At 38.7% G+C, this 26,212-nt stretch overlaps 1 long non-coding RNA gene across 1 annotated transcript; it reads right to left on the reverse strand.

The window, feature by feature from the left end:
• Window positions 1–15,336: 15,336 nt before the first annotated feature.
• LOC144329573 (uncharacterized) lies at window positions 15,337–24,649 on the reverse strand. The gene is made up of 3 exons (XR_013394939.1): window positions 24,472–24,649; window positions 24,274–24,351; window positions 15,337–17,397 (listed from the first exon to the last, which is right to left on the reverse strand). It is a non-coding gene; the product is annotated as an uncharacterized LOC144329573 (long non-coding RNA).
• Window positions 24,650–26,212: the final 1,563 nt, after the last annotated feature.

The raw sequence follows: 26,212 nt of genomic DNA on the forward strand, positions 1-26,212 counted from the left end.
TAAGTGACCATCTCTTATTTAGCTGAAAGATCAGATGAAACAAAGACAGCATAGTGTTCCGCCCTGGAGAGAGATGGCTGTTAAAAGGAGCTACCCGTAATGCCATGGATCTCAGGAATATTAAAGTACAGTGCAATGAAATGGGTCTCTGTCCTTGCTTAATCTAGATTTAGTTCTATGTTTTAAAATACTAAAGCCCAAACAATAGGACCATTTATCATTTAGGTGAAGCCCAAAGCTGGGTTGAGTAGTCGGTGACAGAGGGCTAACACAGACAGATTCTGTGCTCCACTGCTGCCTCTTTCTTCCCCTGCCAGCCTTAACCGCGAAGCAATAACTTAGTTCTGAGTTATTCACTCTCCAAATAGAAAGCCACAACACAGGAAGAGAGACTAAACCCAAAGGAACTGACCCTTCATCAATCCATGTACCCTGATGGCATTAAAAAACATGGAAAAACTAAGTTGATCCAAGGATTACACAACTTTACCAAAACTCTGAGATTTCAAATGAGAGAGAGAGAGACACACAGAGACAGACAGAGACAGACAGACTGATATTATTTAAGGACATGACCAACCACAAGGTATAAGTAATTTGGGATGGGGAATTGGTTTGGTTTTGGCCCATGAAATAATAATGACTTTGGAAACCCTATCACTGGAAGGCAAGAAAGCACAGGGCTTCAGTTTGGGGTTTATAAAATCTGTCAAAGACACTATTGTATATAATGAAGAGGAAGAGACAAATGTCCTTCATGCTGCATTCAGAGGCACAAGGAAATGATTTAAATGTCCATAAAAGAAAACCAACATTTTCCTGAGTAAGATTTTTAAAAATAAAATAAATGTGTTCCTTGAAAATCTGATGGAAAAATATTTAAGCCTTTATGGGCTCTCTTCCTTACAAAAATACTTAACTCAGCATTGGAGAAATGTGCTGGTCTCCCCAGGAGGGAAAAAACAAAGTCATTAGAGTGCCAGAACAGCCCATGGTCATGTCAATCCATTCCCCCACCAGTATGCCACTTCTCTGGCTCTCGGACTGTTATGACATGATGACAAACTGCTGGCGGAGTCGGGCCAGTTAGTTCTGCAATAATCATATAACCTCCTTAGACCCAGGACTTCGCAAGGTAGGGCCATCCTAAGTAAGGTGCTGTTTAAACATTGCCTAAGTGGTCTGGTTTGTTTGCGTGAGTAATTTCAAACTCGCAACACAAGAGTATATGCAGGAGTGTCTTCTGAAGAGATACTTCATATCTAACCTCTGGCCCGCAGGGTGAGAGTGGAAGGAGTGTGGGCTTTGGGTTCAATTTGACCCTGACAGTTTACATTCCAGTGCATTCACTTGGTGGCCAGGTAGAAATGAACAAACTTTAACACTGCAAACCTCAGTTTCTCCATCTATAAAATGGGAACAATAGCAAGGTTTTCCTCATGTATTCTTGAAAGAAGTGAGACAATAAGCATAGAGATCTGGCACATTGCAGGCACGTGATAAGCTACCAGTGTTGCTGCTATTAGCCTTCTCTGAGCTTCTGTGCCATGCACCAACCTAAGAGTAGTGGAAGAGGGGATGTGCTTAAGAGGAGTGATGCTGCAGTTAGACAGCCAGGGTTTAATCCTGCCTTAGACATTGACTTACTGTGTGATCTTGGGCAACTTACTTAACATATGTCAGCCTCATTACAGGCCTAACAAGGACAATAATAGAATCTTAAATGATATTGTTGAGGACACAATAGGATAGTTCATATAAATGGCTTAGCTCAGCGTCTAGCACATTGTAAGTGCTTCCTAAGTTTAATTACTATTGTCTATAAGAGTAGTACCAGCCCTTAATTACGGCATATTACTTTATTTACTTACCTATCTTATCTAAATAATGAAAGTTCAAACTCTTGAGGGGAAGATCAATGTCTAATTCATCTTTATATTCCTTCTTCCTCACCCAGTGCCCGCACAAAGTAGATAGTAAATATTAGGTGAGTAAGTGAATGGATGAATGGATAAATCAATATATATAGGTAAAGCTTCTGGAAGATATTTTGTACTTTTTATGTGTGTGTGAAGGTCCTTTACAGCACAAATGAAGTGGATTTGAGCCTATCATAAAACTGGAATAGATCATTCAAACAAAGGCATTATGGAATTTTTAGATAGACATGCTTCAACTTTAATTGTGTATTTCAGTCTTAAATAAATGGTAGGCACTTAGTGAATACTTTCTAAGTCAATAGTAGGCACTCAGTAATTACTTCCTGAGTGAAAAAAAGACTCACTGAGGATTATAGCCATGGCTATCCGCAAAGAACTCAATAAAAACAAAACAGAACAGACAAAATACTGTCTTCTCAATTAGAAGCAAAAAAAAAAAAAAAAATGAGACTAGAACTCATGTCCCAAATAGGCCTCTCCAAACCAGCCAATACCTCTTGACCTCAACTGAAAATATGTTTTCAATTCAAATCTTAAATGATTGATCTAGTGTAAGGCCTAGGCACCTATCTACTCACATGCAGAATGGGCAAGAGGCAGAAAAAACAAATTTGAAATTTCTTTGGACAGGTGAATCTGCTGCAGGTAGTTTGCACTGCACCATTTGAACTGCTTCAGTGTGCTTCTTGTCTATTTGATTCTCTCAACAATCCCATTTTACAGAAGAGAAAACAGGCTGAGGGGATATAATAATTCATCCACAAGAGATCCCCTATTTCCGCACTGGAATCACCTGATGAGCTAGTGAAGAATGCAGATTTCACAGTCCTCAAGCCAGTGGATCCAGATTCCCTGGGGATAAGAAGTGATTCTTCCTTGAAAGTTTGAGAACCTCTGGAGTAAGATGTTTAATTTCACACTCTGGCTTGACAAGTTTGGGTAACGGAAAGTTTTCCAAATACCTTTGTCCTAAATCACGTATCCAACAATTTGTTGCCACCCTGATGATGTGTCAGGCTGAGTGATGGGGACATAGGATATGAGATACCACTGCTGCTCTAAAGAAGTGCATATTCCAGAAAAAACAGATGAATGAACTGTTTTAATACAGCCACATATGGGCTATGACAGCAGGAAGAGGATATGAAAAGATTCTTTGGGATTATAAAGCCCCAAAAGGTCAATGTTAGAGATCCATGTTTTTGCATTAGGCATTATTTATAAAAAAATAAACAAAAAACACCTCCTGTTAAAAGGCAATTATCTTACTGGGAGGCATAGCAAATGAAGAGTTAGCAGTCATTAACTCTGTAAGTGGCATTAGTCTCTGATACATCTAATGTCGTCACAGATAAGAGCAGGGTCACCAGGAGAGGAGAGGAATGGTGTCATTATAAGGAGAAGGGAGGATCTAAAGCAATGGCAGAGGTTTCTGGAGGGAGAGCCGAAGGGCAGAAAGAGGTCTCTGAAAGGGAAACCAGGAGCCTCAGAGGAAGGAAAGATAAAGGTGACCCATTTAGGTGCCATGTGAGAAGGTCCCTTGAGTGTGGCAGAGCAGAGTCCAGAGACAAGAAATTTCTCCAGATGATTTCTGCATGTCAGGTTCTGACAGTGGCAAACAAGCAATTAATTGGGAGTTTCTTGAATGCTGTGCTCTGGACTAGGCTGCTCTAAGCTTTTCTTTAGACTGACCTCCTGGGAGAGCAGAAGCAATCATTTCTGCCCGCCAAGTCCAGCTGGAGCCCCTGCCTTTGGGCCAATGGACTTGGAGTCTCCTAACTGCCTGTTCTCACTGGTTCCAGTCTTGTTGCCTACCTCATTGAAGCCCAAGTTTTACAGAAAAGTTACCCTGATAATTCTCTTTGTATGTTTTTATAACCTCCTTTGGGGGAAGGTTCATCATTACAGTTTTACATTTTGCTATGAAGGAAACTAAATCCCAGGGAAAAAAATTAGCTTATTTAATATTAATCAGGATGAGTCTGCCCAGGTTTTTACTCTTAAGTCAAAGCAAAGCAAATTCCTACTCCTTCTTCAAATCTTAAATGAAGTGCTACATCTCCAAGGAGAGGTTTCTTGACGCCTCAGACTGGATCAAATCCCCCTCTTACAGACTCGCACACACCATGTTCCTCTTTTAAAATACTCGTTCCTTATTGAGCATATTTACTGAGCACCTGCTTAGGCCAGGCACTGCGCATAGTGCTAAGGAATCCATAGTAAACATGACGATAAAACACCTACTCTCAGCCAGGTGTGGTGGCTCACCCCTCTAATCCCAGCATTCTGGGAGGCCGAGGTGGCTGGATCACTTGAACTCAGGAGTTTGGGAGCAGCCTGGACAACAGGGTGAATACCCATCTCTAAAAAATATACAGAAAATTATCTGGGTGTGGTGGTACCCACCTATAGTCCCTGCCACTTGGGGGGCTGAAGCAGGAGGATCACTTGAGCCTGGGAGTTTGAGGCTGCTGTGAGCCATGTTCACACCACAGCACTCCAGCCTTGGTGACAAAGTAAGTGAGACTCTCTCTCAAAAAAAAAAAAAGAAAAGAAAAAGAAAAAAAAAACTACTCCTCTTCTTTGGGTATAATAACCATTCCCAACATATACAACTCATGAGCTGCTGTGAGGATTAAATGAGGTAATCCAGTAAAGTGCTTAGAATTCTTTAATAATTGCTGTTTAGTATCTGACACCCTGGCCAGACTCTAAGTTACAAGAGGGTAAAAATTTGATTTTTTTTTCTGCTGAATTCTGAGATCAAAGTTTGCCGCCTGGAGCATAACAGGAGTTTGATAAGTACATGCTGGATTGAACTGAGCTGAATTGAGTTGAACTGAAGAAAGAAAATTCTGACAATTTCCATCACACTTCCTACACCCACTAGCCAGTGTGTGAAATTCACAACTTGTTAGATTCTGGCCTGAAAGAAAGAGGATCCTCTTTGTGGTTAATTCATTTATCCATTCATTCATACAATATAATATTTTTAGCAGCTATTAAATGCCAGGCACTCTTCTAGGTGTTGGGGATACAGCAGTAAATAACATATTGAGGTTTAGCTCTTTGAGCTTATATTCTCAAAGAAAGAGGTAGGCAATAAACAAACATTACATCAACAAGGTTATTTTAGGTGGTGAAAAGTAGAATGAAGGAAATAAAGTGGACCACGGATTAGAGAGTGACTGCTTTGCTTGATGGTCAGGGAAGGCTTCTTGGAGGAGGTGACATTTGAGCTGAGGCTGAAAGACAAATTAATGGCCAAGGAATGGGTTTGGCCCTCTCATTTACCCCACTATAGCCTGCAATTTATCCTCACAGAGATTTCCTCTTCTAATTTAACTAACTACCTACATATTTTTTAAATAGTTTATTTAACATTTGTTTCACTGCTTTAATATAAGCTCTAGGGGAACACGTAGTGTGTTGTCTTTCTCACTCGTTGCATCCCCTAGACCTTGCAGAGCAGTCAAGAGTGAGTTGATTCATATTTCTGATTGGCAGTCTGCACTGATGATTCAGCCAGTTCTCTTGGCATGTGACTAAAGCAAGAGAGAGGTGGGCAGCTACAGATAAGACTGAAGAGGACTTTGAAGATGGGGGTCGGCTCCATTTAGAGCAGCTGCTACCAGGCAGCAGGGGGAGAAATAAAGCCCAGTGCCTCACAACAGAAGATTTTGGCTCTCATTAAAAAGAACGAAAGAAGGAAAAGCACAATAAAGCCAATTACGTTTTCCACCAAATTTTCTATAGTAACACTCATAGTACCTAGAAAGAGTAGACAAATAATATCTCCTAATTTATAAAGGGAAGTCAGAGCAGGTAGGCAACAGGGTTTTGTTTGTCTATTTGTTTTGCTTCTGAGCCATGGAAACATGATTTGATTTTAACAGATGATGATAATGCAGTCATGTGCTTAATGACATTTCGGTCAAATGTGGACTGCAAATATGAAGGTGTCCCCATAAGATTATAATACTGTATTTTTCCTGGACCTTTTATATATTTCGATATGTTTGGATACACAAATCCTTATCCATTGCATTACAACTGCCCACAGTATTCAGGACCGTGACATTCAGGACTGTACGGTGTTGTAACCTAGGAGCAATAGGCTGTACCATCTAGGTTTGTGTAAGTGCACTCTAGGATGTTTGCACAATGACAAAAATTGCCTAATGATGCTCTTCTCACAATGTTTCCCCATCATCAAGTGATGTGTGATGGTAGTAGTAATAAGAGGAAACCCAAATCTATATTCATCTGAGTTCTTCATTCATCTGAGTGACTAGGTTCCAGTTACTCTGCTAAGTGCTATACCTAGAATATCATGGAATCCTCCTGAAAAACCTATATTAAAGTAAATATCATTATTTTATCTGTTTATAGATGAGGAAGTTTACACAGGGACATTAAATAAAGTCAACTGCAAACAAGTGGAGGAGGTAAGATTCCAGTAAAGGCTTTCCGCTCACCCCTCCCCTCAGGCTGTCCCATGCCACTGTGTTCTCTGAGTTGCCTGATCTGAACATTATCTCCCCTACAGTCTCGTATAGGACATGGCACCAAGACTGAGACCAAGATTTTGTATCTACTTATTTGGAACTTGTGGGTATTTCATTAGGGTTGGGCAAATTTACCTCTGACCTATTTGAAAGAAAGGGTTTGCTAATGACTACCATAATCACGTAGAAGAAATCTAGCCAAATCCGCACACGTACCTATCAATGCCTCCAGAGATCCAACGTGTGTTGAAAGTTTGCTATTCCTAGGACATGGTGCCAAGGACTGTGAGATTAGATGCATGTATAGGCATATGATGTAAAAGGGAGGGAGGGAGGGAGAAAGTGGGGAAGAAGAGAAGGGGGAAGAGAGGAAGGAGAGAAGGAAGGAAGGAAAGGGAAGGGAGATAGGAAAGAAATATAAAATTAAGTAATAAATATATGAATATTACAGAAGGGCCAAAAGAGAGTAACAGATAAAGTGCATAGTAGAAAACTCTCGCACCTAAATGGAACATTGGGACAGAATCCAAGAAGGCTTCCTGGAGGTAGTGGCATCTAAGATAGGCTATGAAGGAGAAGAAGAATTTGCACGTAAGAAGATATAAGTGGGAAGAGTCTTCTGGTAAGAGGTAACAGTATCAGTTTTATTAAAACAGCTCAAATTCGCTCTTTCTCCTATTTACCACAAATTAATAGAATTATAAAAACATATTTTAAATATATAAAGCAGATTTCAGCTGCTGTGTTTGGGCTATGCACTTATTAGCTCTCGTTTGGAAATAGTGGGCTTTAACATTTCTTGTCCAAGCGAGATAAAAAATGTTCCAATTATTCAGTCTACATAATGCCTCACAGCCTTCATAAAAAGAAAGCATTCCAAAGCAAATCCCGAATGTGTTTCCTGTTCTGCAGAAGAAAAAAAAATTGTCCTATCTGCTTCCTTCCCAGACATCTCTGCATTTTAATTAAATCATGAATATTATGAAAAGGAACCAATATTCTGATATGAAACAATATTTTAAAAGGATAACTGTGACTCTGATATCTATTTTGACCTTAGAGCCTTCCCCAGGATTAGGCAGCGTATTTCTTTTTGGACAGATGAGAACTTCAGAGGATTTGAAAGGAACCCAGGACACGAATCCAGGTGGCAATATCTTAGTTTTCTGACCCGTAGGCTACCCCTTAGAGATACAGAGTAGGCACTTGAGTAATTGGGTTTAATGTCTTTTCAAGAAAACACTTTTAACCCAGCTTTCCTCTTGATTCTGAGAGGCCGTAATAGTAAATCTTTTAGGAGGTAGCAGGGGAGAAAATGCTGTACCTGTTGTTCTTACAGTAAGGGACCAGATCTGCTCATTCAGGGAGGACCTTCCCCTGGGAGTGTCACACGGCTCACAGCAGCTTGCACGAGGGTTCTGTTTGGCCTGCAGAGTATTATATTTTCTAATTCAAACTTCATGCCTTTAAACAGGGTATGTACTCACCAGTTCCTCTACATCTTGATTACGTTTGGAGAGATTTACACAATTACCTTTTCCTTTGCTGTTTCAGTCTATGAGCTTTGCTTTATGGCAGGGTTTCTCAACCTAAGCACTATTGATATTTTGGATAAGGTAATTGTTGTGTGGTTATGTGGGGGAGATGGGGCTGTTTTAGGATGTTTAGTAGTGTCACTGTGCTCTGCCCAATAGATGCCAGTAGCACACCTCCCATCCCCCAGTCAGGACAATCCAAAATGCTTCCTGACATCAGTGAACATCCCCGGAGGTGCAAAATTACCCTCCCACACCCTAGATTGAGAATTACTGCTTTACAGCAATACGGCCTCAGAAACCTGGGCTGTGATAATGGACACATTAACTGCACATTAGGCAGCATAATGAGGGTAAATAATATTTTGATTAGAAGAAAGGTGAACCAAGATCTGTGCGTAATTCTTCATACCTTAGTTTCCTCACCTCATTCTCCCACAGGTCTGGTATATAAATCAAAACAATCTAGTATATGAAATAATATTTGTAAATGTGTTTTGAAAACGTAACCATATAAGGTTGTTACCATTTGGTCTTACCTAGATCTTTAGGCATCCACTGATACCGGCACATTGAAAAATGGCAGCTCTATTTAAGGATAAATCATTTAAACTAGAAGGCATTCCATAAACCAAGTGCAGTGACAAGGAGTTGAACTTAGCAGTAAGAAATGTCACCTTGGTCACGAGAATGAATTTTCTTGGAGTCTCCTGTCTTCTTGGTATTTCTTGCTGATTGGAAAGCTAGTATTCTTTCATTTATTTAATCATGCATTTATTCAATATGTATTTGTTAAACATTAGTGTATGCCAGGCATGGTGCTGGGCACTAGGAATGCTTACACAACTTGTAGTTGTATATGAGGAAGTAGCTGTAGCAGACTTGTCTTCATGCAGAGTATGGACTAATAGAGAAAACATACAAGGAGCAAGAAAATGATAATGCATTTGGCAAGTGTATGATGGAGAACATTCAGCATCTTCTACGAGGGCCACCGAGCTCAGAGTTCAGGGTTAAGAAAGGCTTACTTGGGAAAATGAAACCAAAACTGAGATTTGAATGATGAACCGGGGTTGCCAGAAAAAGAGAGTGTGAAAATATTTCTGGCAAAGGGGATAGTATGTGTGTAGTGCTGGAGGAGGGGATATGGCATTAGAGGACACATGGAACAGAGAGTACATGAGGAGAATGGTGAGTGAGGCTGGGGATATCCCAAGAGCAATGAAACCTAATGAAGCTTTTTGGGAGGCAAGTGACATATGTACACACTGGAGATACTACTCTGGATACAGTGTGAAGAACAGACTGGAGGTAGTCAAGACAATAAGGAGAGTGGGAGTAACCCAAAGAGGCTGCTCCAATATCCAGAGAAGAGAAGATTGTGTCCAAAGTAACATAGTGGCAATGGGGTTGGAGCAAGGTCGAGGGATTGGAGATACTGACCTATTTAGAGAAAAGAGGGAAAATGGCATATGACTTAGTGATAGAGTGCATGAGTATGGGTGTTCAAGGAAGTTAGGAAGGCAGAGCCAAGAACGATTCTTGGGTGTTTGGGAGGGCTTTTGGAGGAAGCAACTGGAGTTAACTACAGCCATTGCTACTATTGACAAAAATGAAAGAGTTTATGGGGCGCCTGGTGAGTGTGGGTCCATGAGCTCAATGCCAACAAGCATTATCTCCTTTAAATCTTGTTATACCCCTGTGAGATAGGATGTATTATTCTCAGGACTCCAAGGCTCAGAATAACCTGTTCCAGGACCCACACCTGGTAATAACAGGGTCCTGATTTGGGCTGGAATCAAACCCGACAGACTGACTCCAGAGTCAGGTGGTTAAGCCTGCTCTCTTACCCACCACACAGAATATTATTGATTCCCTTGAATGTTTACCTTCTAGGTTTAAATCATAGGTTTTCTGGTGACTAAAGATAGTTTTGGAGGAACCATTCAATCATTTAAGCTCTTCAAATCTCAGTTTCCTCTGCCAAAATCTAGGTATTGGGATATCTCCTTTACAGGGCCTATGGAGTGAGTAAGTTAGTGCTAACACTAATAATGACAGAGCAAGCATTTATTGAATGCTGACTGTATTCCATGCTGCATTGTAAATACTTTACATGTATTAGCTAATTTAATCCTCACAAGAGCCCTGGATGTAGCTTCAATTATTATCCCCATGTCATAGATGAAGAAACTGAGGCACAGATACATTAAATACCATACTCATATAGCAGATTTGTTGGAATGCAAACCTGGGTGAGCCTTTTTGGAGCCTGTGTTCTTCACTACGGTGTCATGCAGCCTCTGCTAAAAAGTGAGACCTTAAAAAGTGCTTGACACACCAAGAGCCTAGCACCTGGCATGTTAGATGTGCTCGGTGCTGACTATCATTTTTCTTCAATGTTAAGTTTATCGAGTTTTCAATAAGTGCCAGGCACTGTAATAGACAAATAAGATAGACATAGCTCCTGTCTTAATGCCTTTCTTAGACTACTAGAAAGCCATTTCTAATCATGATTTTTTTTTTTTTTTTTTTTAAATATCATCAAGCCTCCTTTGCCCACGAGAAACTGGGAAATGTCAGCAGTTTCTGAGGAAGGCTTTAAAGAAGGCCAGGGAAGCCAGGGTTCATCAACAGCCAAATACACAGCCTGAACCACTCTGCTGTTGTGATTAGCCTGGGTGTTGGCCAAAAGACCACACCAAGGCCCTTGGAGGGCTACTGTCTTTCCTCCTTTCGTATTTGTGCATTTGATCACCACCTAGGTTAAAGAAAACATCTGGCTGATACAATAGAGGTAGAAAATGCTAACATCTGCTTGGTGGTCAGGAGGTTTTTATTTTTAATTGACAAAAGTTGTCTAAATTTATAGTATACAACATGGTGTTTAAACATATGTATACATTTTAGAATGGCTAAGTTAATTAACATATGCATTACCTCCCATACTTATTATTTACTTCTGAGAACACTAAAAATCTACTCAGCAATTTTCAAGTATACAATACTTTCTTATTGACTACAGTTACCAAGTTGTACAGTATATCTCTTGAATTTATTCCTCCTGTCTACCTGAAATTTTGTATCCTTTGTATCCCCAACCTCCTCTTACCCCAACCCCTAGTAATTACCACTCTGCTCTCTGATCTATGAGCTTGACTTTTTTAGATTCCACAGATGTGAGATCATCTGGCATTTGCCTTTCTGCGCCTGGCTTATTTCACTTAACATAATGTCCTCTAGATTCATCTGTGTTGTCACAAATGACAGGCTTGCTTTCTTTTTCCAGGCTGAATAATATTTTGTCTTTCCACCGGAAGGGATATCAAAGAGACTCTTATCCCATAATGCCACAGGGGAATCTGAGTGGTGGAAACATTAAGTGGTAATGTGGAAGAGGAAACTCATAACTTCATTGTGTCTGTTTCACTTTCTGTACTCCACCTTCTCCGTCTATAAGTGGGCAGATCTTCCAGAAAAGATCTCCCAGTTTCCTTCAAAGGAAATTCCTTCAAATTCCAACATGCTATGAATCTAAGTGTTTAATCGCACAGTTTCCTATTTGCTCATTAACATCATGTGGGTAAATAATACTTGGATTAGGTGTAAGAAGTGGTAATTAATTGTTCATGTTTGTTGATAATGTGGAGACAACTTGCTGTCTGTAATTTCCTTCCACTTGCTCGTAGAACCCTCTACAGGTGTTTATTGCTCTTCCCAAAGATGAAGTGTAATCGTTGTGTGGACCCAGGTGTAAATAATCTTTTCAGTAAACACATGGATCTGATGGCCATTTTAAGTTCATTTAGAGAGCGTTTACTAAACTTAGCAAATATTAAACATTAAAAAAATAATGATCTGGGTGGTAGAATGACGAGTCATTTTTATTTTCTTGTTATCTGTGTTTTCATTAGCATCACAGCTAACATTTACTTAGCATTCACTCTGTGTCAAGTGCTGTGCTTTGTTTAGATTATTTTATTTCATCCTCATGACAAGCCTATGAAGGAGAAACTACTATTTTCCCATTTTACAGAGGAGTAAAGTGAGTTTAAATCAAAATAAAGTTATGCAATCTATTCAAGGTGACACAGAAAGTCGTTTCATTGGGATTCAAACCCAGGCCATCTGTTCATAGTTCATTCTCTTAACTATGGTAAAGTCTTTCCAATGCTCTCAAGTTTCTGTTAGAAACACAAAGAGTATTACTTTATGTGAAAAAAATGCAAGTTTTTAAACAGTAATATCAGAGTTGTTTTTAAAATAAAGCTTGTTATTTATTTTTTTCTGTTTTAGTTTCCTGAATTTGGTTTAATCTGCTATTAAAGAGCAATCTTTTTAAAAGACATCTTCAGCATGCTGTAAAATACTTTTTAGAAAAATATTCTCTCTCAGGTATGTCTGATGAGAAGCTGTGCTTTACATGAATCATTGACTGAAAAAAGAAGAGGCACATAAATTCTGAAGCATGTGTGAATGGTAAGCTGTAAAAAATTGCCATCAGTTTTCCTTGGAAAATAGGGACTTAATATCAATATTTGGAAATCATTAGTGCTTGAATATCATTGGTATAGACCTGTCAACATAAAATTACCTGGTATATTTGATTAATGGTGTAGAGTGAGACGTGCACATGGACAAATGACTGTGCCATAATTTTGGGAAAGGTTGCTTTAAATCGTAATCAGAAAAATCACTCATGAAACAATAGATAATAATGGCCCTTAAGAAACAGCTAATAAAATTATGGAAATATCATCCACAGTAAAAACTAAAATGAGAAAACAACAGATCTTATGTTCCCTAAACTGTAAGCTGAAAGGACATGGTCAGGTCTCAAGGCTGCCAAATTTAAGTGATCTCAACAATGCCTTGAAAATTGCTTTTAGGCACTGAACAAAACTGTAACATTTACAAATTCCAGTGGTGATCCTGGGCAAAGATAGCACAGTGAGCTTCAGACCACAGACAGGATTTTACTACGAGAGGGGAGGTATGAAGACCTCTACGTTGGAAGCAAAAACAAAACAAACAAAAATAGTTGAGTTTAGAGGTGAGGTTGAATTTTCACAATACAACTATAAGGAAGATTATGTTACTGAAAATTCTCCATTGAGGTGAAATGCCCTAGGATTTAGGTCCTAAAACATCAGAGTACTTCCATGCTTAGAATCCTGAAAGCTTCCCATTGTACCCAGAATAAAACACAATTATTTACCATGGCTTTACACACCTGAACTTGCCTCTGCTTCCCTCCACGACTTCAACATAGACACTTCCCCTACTGACCAATCCAGGCATCCTGGCCTTCCTTCTGGCCATGCCTGGATTGCTTCTGTCCAGGGTCTTTGCGCTTGTTGTTTCCTGTGTCTAAACACTGTTCCCATGGGTTTTTTGAACATGGTTTCTACTCATTATTTGGGTCTTAGCTTAAACGTCACCTCTTCAGAAAACCCTTCACAGAAAAGCCCTCTAATAATGTAGCATTCCCCATTCCCTCATTTAGCCACTCCCACATGAGACGGAGTCTTGCTCTGTCACCCAGGCTGGAGTGCAGTGGCATGATCTTGGCTCACTGCAACCTCCACCTACAGGATTCAAACGATTCTCCTGCCTCAGCCTCCTGAGTAGCTGGGATTACAGGCGCCTGCCACCACACCCAACTAATTTTTGTATTTTTAGTAGAGACGGGGTTTCACCATGTTGGTCAGGCTGGTCTTGAACTCCTGACCTCATGATCTGCCTGCCTTGGCCTCCCAAAGTGCTGGGATTACAGGTGTGAGCCACCGCACCAGGCCCATTTTATATTCTTTATAGCATATGTCATCATTGGAAAATATCTTGTGTCTTTGTAAGCTTGCATTTTCCAGTGTCCACCTCTGCACTAGAATGTGAGCTCCATTAATATCACAGACTGTGGCTATTTCGAGGGCTGCTGTGTTTCCAATACCTACTGCCCAATATATATTTACTGAATAAATGGATGAATAAAATTCAACATCCTTAACTCCAACCAAATTGGTATAAAGTTAGTTATACTCTCTTTTTTAAAGCTCTATATGATAGACTAAAAATAAATATACTAAGAAAAAGGCATAATGCTTACTGAAACCTTGAGCAAATAAACAGGAACCACCCACAATGTCCATGTGCTTAATTATTTATTCTTGGCTTTTAAATTCCATTAACTAACAACATAGGCAGTAAGTAGGATGATGCTGAGCCTGCTTAATGAGCAACATTTACAAAAAGGCAAGTGCTCTTCTCACACACCTCAGGCCCCAGCTTCAAGACAAGTCAGTCTAGAGAAGCTTGGTGTCTGGATTTGCCTGAGCCAAATGTTTAACCAAGAACAAGCCAATAACTCACCACCCTTTGCACAGCGGTAGCAATAGAACTGGTTAAGCCTTATCTGTCTCTTTTTCCTGTAGCTGATACTATTGTTGGACTACTTTGAATCGCATCCTCATTCCTTGCTGCAAAGCCTAGATTTTGTTGTGGCATCCTCCACTCAGGGATGATGATCCCATTCCAAACTCGGATGCAAGCCTATTTGTATAAAGCTAGTTAGGCTAATCCCATTCTCCTTGCCAATGGATGGCTTAGAAGTGGGCATCTGCTGGGAGGTGGAGATTGCAGTGAGCCGAGATCGCGCCAGTGCACTCCAGCCTGGTGACAGAGCGAGACACTGTCTCAAAAGAAAAAACAACAACAACAACAACAAAAAACAGAAGTGGGCATCTGACTTAGACTGTGGCAAAGGGGACATCAAAAGAAATTTTCTAGGGATATTGGAGGGAAAAGGTTTCTTTATTTTAAAAAAAATCAGAATGTCCTTTCACTTGATGTTGTTGGTTTATCTGAGTGTGACGCCCAGAATTGCATGCAGCAGTTGTCTTGGGACAAAGCTGACATTCCAAAGACAGCAAGGCAGGGAGATGGAGAGGATCTGAGTCCTCTATGCTGCGCTTCACCTAGGGAATTCATCAGCTCGGGGGCTCCCCGCCTTGTGACTTATGTGAAACGCTGGATTATTGCAATAACCTTTCAACCGATTCCTGCTTCTGACAGTGGTCCCTTAATCGAGCTGCTGCTAGAAAGAGCGTTTTTCAACTAGTGGCTCTCTATTTCATTCAGGCAGGAGTCCAACTATTTTTAATGGGTTATAAGGTCCCCGTCTTGCATCTGTCTGCCATGATCTGTCTCCATCTTTCACAACTTCTTCCTTTGCCTACTCAACTTCAGATACACTGGCCACAAGTCCAGTCCTTAAACATACCGGATGAGCTCTTGCCTCAGGGCATTTGTACTAGCTATTCCCTCTATCTGGAACTCTACTCCCCAGATATTCACATGACTTTTTTTTTTTTTTTTTTTTTGCCTTCTTCAAATTGTTGCTCAAATGTCATCTTTTGCATGAAATCTTGACCATCATATTTAAAAGAGAACACCATATCCCTGCACCCCTGTTGGTTTATTTTCTTGCATTTATAGCCTCATATTTTATATTCCACTTGTTTATTACATCTATTATTTAGCCCCTCCACTATTGAATCTCCAGTGCCTAGAATGCCAAGCACATAGTAGGTGCTCAGTAGATATTTGCAGAAGAGGTCATTCTTTTACTGTTCCAGATATTTTGATAGGAGTTTTCTGTTGCAAGTGAAAGCATCTTGAAAGCATGATGGATTTCCCTTGAGTTGCCTTGATGTCCTGTGCCCTGCATTTTCAAGACAGTCAACCGTATCTTAAACTTACAGTCAGTGCGTCTAGCGGAAGATGAGCAGTAAAAAAATTGCTGGTGTAGGATTCAAAAATTTGCCTTCTGGACTCTATAAGACCTTGGGCAATTTAAGACTTATTTCTAGCTGCCTTCACCTCCTCATATTTATGAAGAAAATTAGGTCTACTATCTATAATATCTATACTATCTTTTTGTCTGCAATGCGGGATTATAAGACCGATTCTAGTTATCTCCTATGGATTATAGGATATATATGATCCATATATGTTAAAGTTAGAAAAGTTCTGTGTATCTATAATGGATTGTTTTGAATGAGCTATTTTATTCTTTAAAAATATCCGTTATTGTTGTATTAACAGTAATATTGATGTTTTTTGGTTGGTTGACATTTATTAGTTACTGAAGGCTATATTCATTCAATAAATATTTATTAAGCCCCTGCTTGGTGTCAGGTTACTTGCCAGGAGTGCTCTATCACAGTAGTTGAGAATACCAACTCTGAGGTCAGACTGGTGTGCAAATGGATATGTTGTTAAACTTTCTGAGTCTCAATTTCCTCCACCGTAAAATGGGCTTAAGCTGGCACCTGCCTCATATCTTAGTGTTGCAGCAAAGGTGGAATGAGATAACATGTTGAAAGCAATTATTAAGGAGTCTGATCTCATGAAGCCTGATTAAACAGAATTATCATTATCATTACTTTACCCTGGCCAGGTATTGTGCAGCACTTTCAAAGATCTTATTAACATATCCTTTCATCCTCCCAAGTTGGCGATCACCCAGGGAACCTGAGCAAATAGCACAGGAGAATAATTGAACCATGAATAAAATGTGGGTCTATGTACCCAGAAGTCCTAGCGAATTCCTGTTTCTACTTTAGGTCTCAGATTGGCTTCCAGTCTAGCCAATCTTACTCTAGCAAGCCTTCCCTGCTCTGTTCCCAGTGTGGGTTGGGTGACTTACTCTTTTTCTAGTACTCTCCACAATCACATTGGATTGTCATTAAAAACCATGTGGTGATGCCCTCAGGAAAGTGTACAGTGCTTAATGGAGGGGAGCAACAGTGTTTTGTCCATGACTGACCTCATCGTCCAGCCCAGTGCCTAGCACATACTAGGTGCTCCATAAATATTTGTTAATTAAACACATTTCAAGTGATTGGCATTAGGGAAGAGGAGAAATAAATAGTCACAGTTCTTTTCTCTTTCTTGGCTAGGAAATATTTAATTACCTAATGCTTACAAAGAGAACAGGATGTTTGCCTTCAGTGTTATGCAAAGAACCTGCTTCCCTTCCTCCAGCTTTCACTTCTCACCAGCCCACCTGCAGAGTACAGCAAGCCTTCTCACATCAAAACATTCTGCATCACAGCTGAGAAAAAATGCTTTCATCTTGCACAACTTGTTCCTAATCAGTCCAATTTTTCTTCTGGCAGATTGGAGCGCCATGCAAAGTGAAGTTGCATAGGAAATTCCCTTGTAGCCTACTGGGTGCAGAGAAGAGATCTCCACTTCTTTTTCACACACAGAGGAAAGGTTTTCACTCCCTTCCGTGCCCGAGGCAGAGAACTCGGCTGCACAGTATCTCACATTTATTGGCATTCTTGTTTCCTTTAAATGCACTCAAAACACCTGCAGATTTTCTGTCTTCTCTGCTCTTAGAATAGCCCTCTGATGTAAGGAAAGAAAGAACAGAATTTCTCAAAGTGCCTCTTGGATCAAACTATTAGAATTGTTTGGGATGGGTCGGGTGCAGTGGCTCCTGCCTGTAATCCTAGCACTTTGGGAGGCTGAGGAAGGTGGATCACGGGTCAGGAGTTCGAGAGCAGCTGGGTCAATATGGTGAAACCCCGTCTCTGCTAAAAATACAAAAAACAGCTGGGCGTAGTGGCGGGCGCCTGTAATCCCAGCTACTCAGGAGGCTGAGGCAGGAGAACTGTTTGAACCCAGGAGGTGGAGGTTGCAGTGAGCTGAGATCACGCCACTGCATTCCAGCCTAGGTGATAGAGCAAGGCTCCATCTCAAAAAAACAAAACAAAAATAAATAAATAAAAATAAATAAAAATAATTATTTGGGATGCTTGTGAAATATGCAGGTTCTTTGACTCTGTCCCAGACCTAGTGAATCAGAATCTCTAGAGGCAGAATCTAGTAATATGCATTTTAACATCCTTCTCAGGGTATTCATATGCACAATAATGTTGGAAAATCATTTAGTATCCTGTCTAAGATCACTAACTGGGTAGCTGAACCAAGTTTAAAGTGAGGGATTATCTGATTTCAAATTGGTGCCTAATTAAAAATCCCCTTGAGTTGTTGATTTAGAAAGCTTCTGTCCAAAAAGACAGGATTCCTTCTTCCCGAAATGGGAATTCTTCTCAGTGCCAGCCCTTCACCCTGTATTCAGGAGTGGGAAGAGCAAGGCAAGTAAGATTCCGTTTTCTATCATTTAGGCTAAGATCTATGGGGTGAAGTTACAATTATTGTAACTAAACATCTAAACATCTAAGAAAGGTTATTTGTCAATCACGGACTTCTTTCTATAAAATGAGGTGAAGGTCACAAGTCTTTATACTGTTTTGAGACAACCCAATTGTTTTTTTTTTTTTTTTCTGTTGACAGCAAAGAGTCACAATCACTGAAAGAAAGCTGAAAAACCATTCCTATAATCCTCGGATTACTTAAACATCCATGCAAAATGAAACATTATTGCAAATGTTATAGAGGATTCCTCTTTGCAAGGAAGTCACAGGTGTTGGCTTTTACTTTAGGGTATATGAAATACACCTCACATCGACAGTCACATTGATATTTTTCTCTCATTAGAAAGCACAATCGATAGAATGCCTCATCCTTCCCTCTACATGAGTGATCTTTTCAGAGGGAGGGAAGGAAAAAAATGTTATGCCCATGTAGCAAAACAGAATAAATATCACAATTATTTCCCATGAATAAGATGAAGTGACCTGTGTTGACAGACATCAAAGAACTGCAGAATGAGGAACAAACAAAGCACCCTAGAATTGCAGTATCGGAAAGAAAATGGTTATATGCTGTAGTTGGAATAAAAACAGAAACCGCACCAGATAATTCTTTTTCCCATGTACAAAATCAGACACCAACTCTCAAGAAGTTGTCTGATATCGAGTGGGCAATTTCTCCATATAAAGTACTTCTAATGATGAAATAATGTAAAATTTCATGCAATGAAATCATATGTTATATGAAATACGCCTGCTAAGCAAATCAAATACAAGCATTGCACATGGTAAATCAGAACCTTTAAATGTGTAAGTGTCTTCCAATAACTCAACTAAGTCAACAATGTTTTTATGGTATCCTAACCACCAGCATATCAGTGAAAGTTTAGGTCATCAAAATTGTTTGTTGACTGCATGTCCACATGATCTGCATAAGTTATGTGATCTCATTCAGTTCAATGGTTCCAAACACCATCTGCATGCTGAGGCCTCCCCAGGTTCTATCTCCATCTCTGAGACTGTCTCTCTAAGACATATATGTGACTCATAAATATACATACAACTTCCTTCTTGATGTTTATACTTTGTGCCTCATAGCTACTTCATATTAATTATGTTCAAAACAAAGCTCATGATTTTTCTCCCCAAATATCTTTCTTTTTCAGGTTTCCTGGTGTTAGTAACTGGAGCCCACCAACCACCCAGTTGTTCAAAGCTAAAGCCTGAAAACTATCTTAATTCCTTAATTTACTTCTCCCCTAAAATGCAGCCTATTGCCTCCAAAACAAGCCTGGAACCTGTTTTCTCTTCATCTGCACCTTCTCCGCTCTAATAAAGCCACATTGTCTCTCATAAGACTTCCTATAAAGCCCAAGGAATGCTATTTTTGAGAATGTGTCCCAGTGACATAATCACAGTAGCTAATTATGATTACTAAATCATGTCTATGTGCTATGTTGTTTAAAATATATGTCTAATTATATTATCATAAGAGTTCTTCAAGATAGCTCTTATTATCCCAATTTTACATATCAGGAAATAGAATCATGAAAAGTTTGAGGCAACTTACTCCATGCCCATAAGTAGTGAAGCTAAATTTGAACCAGGTATTTTTAACTGTGAAACATATGCTCTTAATCACTATATCACACTGCTTTTCCTGGATAAATGTAAAGATTTTACTATTAGGTGTTCATAACAATGTTATAAATATTGAAAATCTAGGTAAATAAAACTAGGGTATATGTACCTCTTATTATACGAAAGATGATCCTATACATTCTTAAGTAAAAACATCAATTTACAAAATAGTATTTCCATTATGACTCCATTTTGGTAAAAAAAATAATATGGATATTGTTTGATGTAAATTAAGCAATTCCTTGCACAGTATTTGATACACAGTACTTGTTTCTTGACTGAATCAATTAATGACCATATATGCATAATCAAGAGGTTAGAAAAATATACCATAAATTTTTAACAATGCTAATCTGTGGGTTGTAGGTTTCTGAATGACATTTATTTTCTGATTTTTATTGGTTAAATTTAAACTTTTCTACACTGAGAATATATTGTTTTAGTAATCAGAAAAATAAAAGAATAAATGTTATGGTTTTTAAAATTATTTAAGGTTTGTCTTGAATGTTTTCTTCCCACAAGTCTATTTTTCTCCACCAAATGTGTGAGATTCCTACCTCTCTGGTAGTCAAAGCATTGTAGTCTTTAGCCTAAGTACTTTTATCTGCAGCTCATTTTACCTTGTGTTTATTTGATGTGATGCTTTACTCTTCCAGGCCATACTCTGTCTCCTCTTCAATGGTGCATTTCTTGAGAACTTGGACTATATTTTATTTATCTTTACAACCTTCTTACTTTCTGAGACAGTACCCTGGATATAGTAAGCACTCACCAAATGCTTATTGTCGAACTCATAGTATAATTCACTTAAAGCCCTATAGAATAATTTGACATGTGAAAAAATTCTAGTCTACTACTTGATACCCAAGATGTACATAAGTATCTTGCACCAAGATGCAAATTGAACATTTTATAACAAGCTATTGGTAATGGTCTGATATATATTATATATAACATATATTATTATATATGTATTATATGTGTTACATATATTAATACATGTGTGTTATATATAATATGTAATATATATTTTATATGTATTATATATATAATATTGTATATTATATATGTATCACATATGTATATTATACACATATATGTATGCATATATAATATATACACATATATGTATATGTGTATACACACACACACACACCCCCTCCTAGCCCTTATAGCCATAATGGGTAACTATACTATTATCCCCATTCTGCACATGAGGAAAACTGAAGCATGGAGACATTAGCTTGCCAAGGTAACTAGCTAGAAAGTGATAGAACTGAAATAGAAAAAGCTATTAATAGGAATAAGTAACATGGAAGGGAAAGCTGAATAATTTTTATTGACTTTGATTGTATAGAAAATTAACTTGGGTAGATTATGCCAATTAAACCAAAGGAAACCTGATTTTTAACGAGTAGCAAGTGAAAGTCTTTTATTAATTCACTCAACAAATATTCAACTTCCATTGAGGCAGTGTTAGTGCAGGTTAAATGACATCTAAGATATGTTGGCTAGGGAACCTCCATGCCAGTGGCTGTGTGTTTGTGACTAACCTAATTCTTCTTTTAAAAAAGTTTCTCCCTTTATTCACTATTTTAAAGTGCATTTTCCAAACAAAATAGGGATCGATTGTCATTTTGATCCTGACTCTGACCCAACTAACAGTCAGTTCAAGCAGGCTACTTTTGTATTATGCACAGTAAACATTTCAACCTATCTTCAGTTCACGTGTATTCATAATGATCATCTAAGGGCATGTGTGTAAAATGCACGTTCCAGGCCTTCATTCCAGACTACTAAGTCAGAGTCTCTATTTTCAAAACAATGTTTAAAAAGCAGGGGCTTTGGAGTCCCAAAACTAGGTTTGAAAACTGCATCACCCATTTATAAGCTATAGTGCCTTTGGCAATGTACTTAATATTTTTTGTTTGTTTGCTTGACTTCAATATCCTCATAGGTAATGTGGGATTAAAAATTCTTACCTGTCATAAGGTTTTGGTGAAGATTAATTTAGAATGAAGGTCTAATTATAATAATATTTATAATAATAGCTTACAAATATCGAGTACTTACAAAGTATTGAGCACTATGGCCAATGCTGTATCTGTATTATCTTAATAATTTGTCTTAAGCAAATAATAAGTCTGCAATTGGTAAGACCTATAGTTACAGCAAACACTCAGAATTCTCATAATTGATGGGAAGCCAGTCACAAGGACAAGATTTAAGATTTAAGTGCAGAGTGAGAGAATAATGGATTACTTGGAACAAGTCCTCTAGCTTTGTGATGCCCAATGCTAGTCCACTACATTAGAATTAACTGGGTAAACTAACACACATTGTATCACCCTGACCATTGAAACTCTAACTTAGTAGCTCTTGGAGACCTGGGAGTCTCTATTATTTAAAAAGTTCAAATGATTTTGAATCATGGCCAAGATTTGAAACAATGTATTCACTTGAGCTTCCTTTTCTTAAGATCCATGAGGTTAGAGAGTAGGTCATTTTTTTTCTTTCCTTTTTAAAAAAATTTCTAATGTCTAGCACAGTGCTGTCATATAGAAGACACTCAAAATTCTTTTTTTTAGGTGACATAAAATGGGATTGATAGTTTCTATCTGTCTTCATAGGGGCTTTAGAAGGATCTTTTGTAAGGCTCTATTTGACAATTCATCTCAAAAATAGAGGATGCTATATACAAATATAATATTAGATCCAGTAATCCCACTACTTGGTCTATATTTACAAAATAAAATCAGTACATAGAAAAGAAATCTGCTCTCCCATGTTTATTGCAGCTCTAGTAGCAATAGCCAAATTATGGACACAAGCTAAGTGTCCATAAACAGATGAATAGATACATACAGTTTTATATATATATATAAATATATAAAATATTTGTGGCAACATGGATAAACATGAAAGGCATTATATTAAGTGAAATAAGCCAGGCACAGACAAATACCACATTTTCTCACTCATATGAGGAACCTAAAAAAGTCGATCTCATAGAAGTAGAGAATAGTAAATAGTGGTTACCAGAGGCCTGGGGGGTGGTAGGAAGATGGAAAGAGATTGGTCAATAAATATAAAGTAATAGATCTGAGGAATAAGTTTTGTTCTTTAGCACGGTAGGGTGAGTAGGTTAACAATATCATATGGTATATCTCAAAAGAGAGAGAGGATTTAGAATCTTCTTACCACAAAGAAATAATAAATGTATGAGGTAATGGATATGCTAATCATCTTGGTTTGATATCATTACACAATATACACATATTGAAACATCACACTCTACCTTATAAATATGTGCAAACATTGTGTCAATTTATTTTAAATATAATTTTATATAGATTTATTTATTAATTTATTTTAGTGTGCTTTCTCCTACTTTGTAAACAGAGTATTTGGTTTTTGGTCACCCACTATTAGATTCTCTACAAAAGAATTATAGCAAGATTGTAAATAAACTACCTTTTCCAAATTACTCAGATTAATTTTTGCTCAAATCATTTTTTACTCAGAATTGAAGTGCTACAGAATGACCTGAAGTTCACATGCATTTATGCATGTTAGTTTGAGTATAGTGTTCAATCCTGTCAACTGTTCACTTCATCATTCTTTAAAACTAGTTTTACACCTGTGTTATACCACATCTAAAATCTAAACCTACCATCAAAGCAGCAAAATCTGTTTCAGGCAAGCCCTACTGCATTCTGCTAGAAGAGCTAAACCATGATTTAAAACACCCAGAAGTACTATTCTAGTTCCTTCCAATTGCCTGTCATCCAGTGTTTTGTAATGCAGACACCCTTAGGGAGAGTCATGGGGGTCTCCAAGCCCAGGCTTATGAAAGAAGAAAATAAAGAAAAATAAACAGTTCTTCAGGAGGAGGAAAACTAATGCATTATCCCAGGTAAAGGGCCCTGGAATAGGAAAGTCTCCTGAGAACCAGAAAGGCAATTATATGCTAAGATTGGGATTCAATGTTCCCATAAGTCATATGACCAGACTTGAATTCTTCAGTCTCCCTCCGCACTTCATGTATTGCCAATGGTCCTCCACATAGAATGGAAGGGAGAGAATTATGGCTGACAGTCTTAAAGTGTTTGGACTCAGAATTCTACAGCGCTGATGACCATCCTGAAACAAGGCTTGCCTACTTTAGCCTCTGTCTCTGCAAACCTATTTTACTGAAAGTTCATTTCAGTGCTGCCTCATTGGTAGGAACAAAATAAATATCAACAGAAAAAAAAAACCAGGAGATAAAGAGAGAAAGAAATTATTAAATCTATTTCTAGCTTAGAATGCAATTCTAGGGTGTGTGGGGACTTAGATTCGTGAAAGCAAAGATGAAAGTGTTTAATTTTGAAACCAGCACAAACTCCCAAGGAGGCAAGGAAAAGGGTATGGGGATTTCTCCTACCTTCTGTGGTCCCAATCTCGATAGTGCCTTTCACTTGACTGAAGCACCATAGTGTGTCCTGGGTGAGTGTCCCAATTCCTGAAAGCAACACAAGGAGATACTTCAGGTTAGGTAAGAGCTTCCAGTTGTTCTTAGGAGACCAACAAGAAAAGAAATATATAGCAGAATCTATGCATTTCTAAAAGGAGACTTGCACACCAGGTATCATCTCGTCAGAGAAGAGACCCTAGTGAGTCCTGAGAGAATGGTCAGTCTGCAAGTACCACGTCCTGCTGTGAATCACTGCTCTGTCTCCTCCGTCTGACCAGGCCAGGACCAGTTTGAACTGGAGCAATTGGAGTTTGTTCCTTCTCAGGCCCTGGCAGCGTCTTGGAGTGGTTACGAAGGGCTTGCAGTCATCCCCTGTGTGACTGGCCCTTTTCACGGGAATACTAATGCTTTTGATTGTTTTCCTTCTGTGATGGTGGGGAAGAGAAAGAGGCAGTTCGTTAGGGGGTGAGAGGAAAAGAAAGGCAACATTTTTTTTTTTTAACTGGGCTTCACAGCTTGCATGGTTGAGTGGCCAGTAAGGGGTCAGATACCCAGAGCACTTCCATCTCTCTTGTTCACTTCTTGACTGCTTGCCAAAGTCAGGCTGACTGCAGAGTAGGGAAAAACAAAACAAACAAACAAAAAAAAAACAAAGCTGGGGATGAGGCGGGGTGGCTCACACAGAGTTGGGGCGTCAGTTTCTGACAAATGTGGCCTATTTTGTTCCAAGAGGATTTTTGTTTCAGATCCAATTGGACACTTGATGGGGCTAAACCAGTGACTCCTGGTTTCTACAAATATATGTAGCCAATACGTATGGTAATACATATACTAAGAGATATTCTAATTCCTTTACATATTCAAAAGAGTCCTTTACAGACACTTCTGGATAGCAGGGGTGCTAGTTTTCTTCTCAACAGCATGAACTTCCCCCTTCAATTCAACTGGGTTTTAAAATTCAAGAGAATATTGTAGAATCAAATTTTGGAAGATGGTATGAATTTAAGAATGATTAAATCCAGTGGGAAAAAACTCACAAAATTTCAAAAACGAATTGACCTTTAAAATGCACAGGGAACTGAGTAGTCATTTTCATTGTCAGCCACAGATTTGTATTGAATTCCTAGATGGAAACCTTCATTCGCTCAGCCACATGAGAGGAGAATTGCCTCTCATATGCTCTTCTCAGTGTTGTTGACAGGTTATTTGATGGAAGTATTATAGAGTCATCATTAAAAGTAGAGACTTTGCACTTAGGCAGGGTTTCTAATTGGGCTCTGACTTGGGATAAGTTTCTAAGCATAATGAGACAGTTTCCTCATCTTAAATGGCAATAAAAATAGTACCCATCTCTCAGAGTTGTGGATATTGAATGTGATTAGCACAGTCAAGAAACTTAAAAATGGATATTATTATTAGTAGTAAAGATTGATTCGAAAGGGTTTCATAGTAAAAAAAAAAGACGAAGAATATTGGCTGAGAAAATTTCAGACACTGTGCTAAGCACCTGACTTAGAGCAGCTTTATTCTTACATAAATCATGGGGAGGGCATTATTATCATCCCCATTTTACAGGGGAGGAAACTGAGGCTCAGGAAGTTTTGGTAACTCCCTCAAGGTCACACCTAGTGCATGGCAGAGTTGGAATTTCAATCAAGCCTGTCTGAGTTGCAGTATTCCCAGTGTGTAGAGGTTGGATACCCATTTGACAGTTTGGGCCCTTTAGCCCAGAGAGGCTTCACAGCAAGAATCTCATTTGGAAGGCTGAGCTGGAATACAGTTTCTGATATCAAGTAGTAAAGTATCAATGTCTTCTTTAAGATGACACAGGGCTAAAAATTCCTAATAATATTAGCACCTAGAAGGGGAGAAGGAAGACCTTTGGCAGCATTTATTCGTGTATAGACAG

The sequence above is a fragment of the Macaca mulatta genome, chromosome 6 (genome assembly GCF_049350105.2).
Source record: "Macaca mulatta isolate MMU2019108-1 chromosome 6, T2T-MMU8v2.0, whole genome shotgun sequence".
NCBI classification, from domain to species: domain Eukaryota; kingdom Metazoa; phylum Chordata; class Mammalia; order Primates; family Cercopithecidae; genus Macaca; species Macaca mulatta.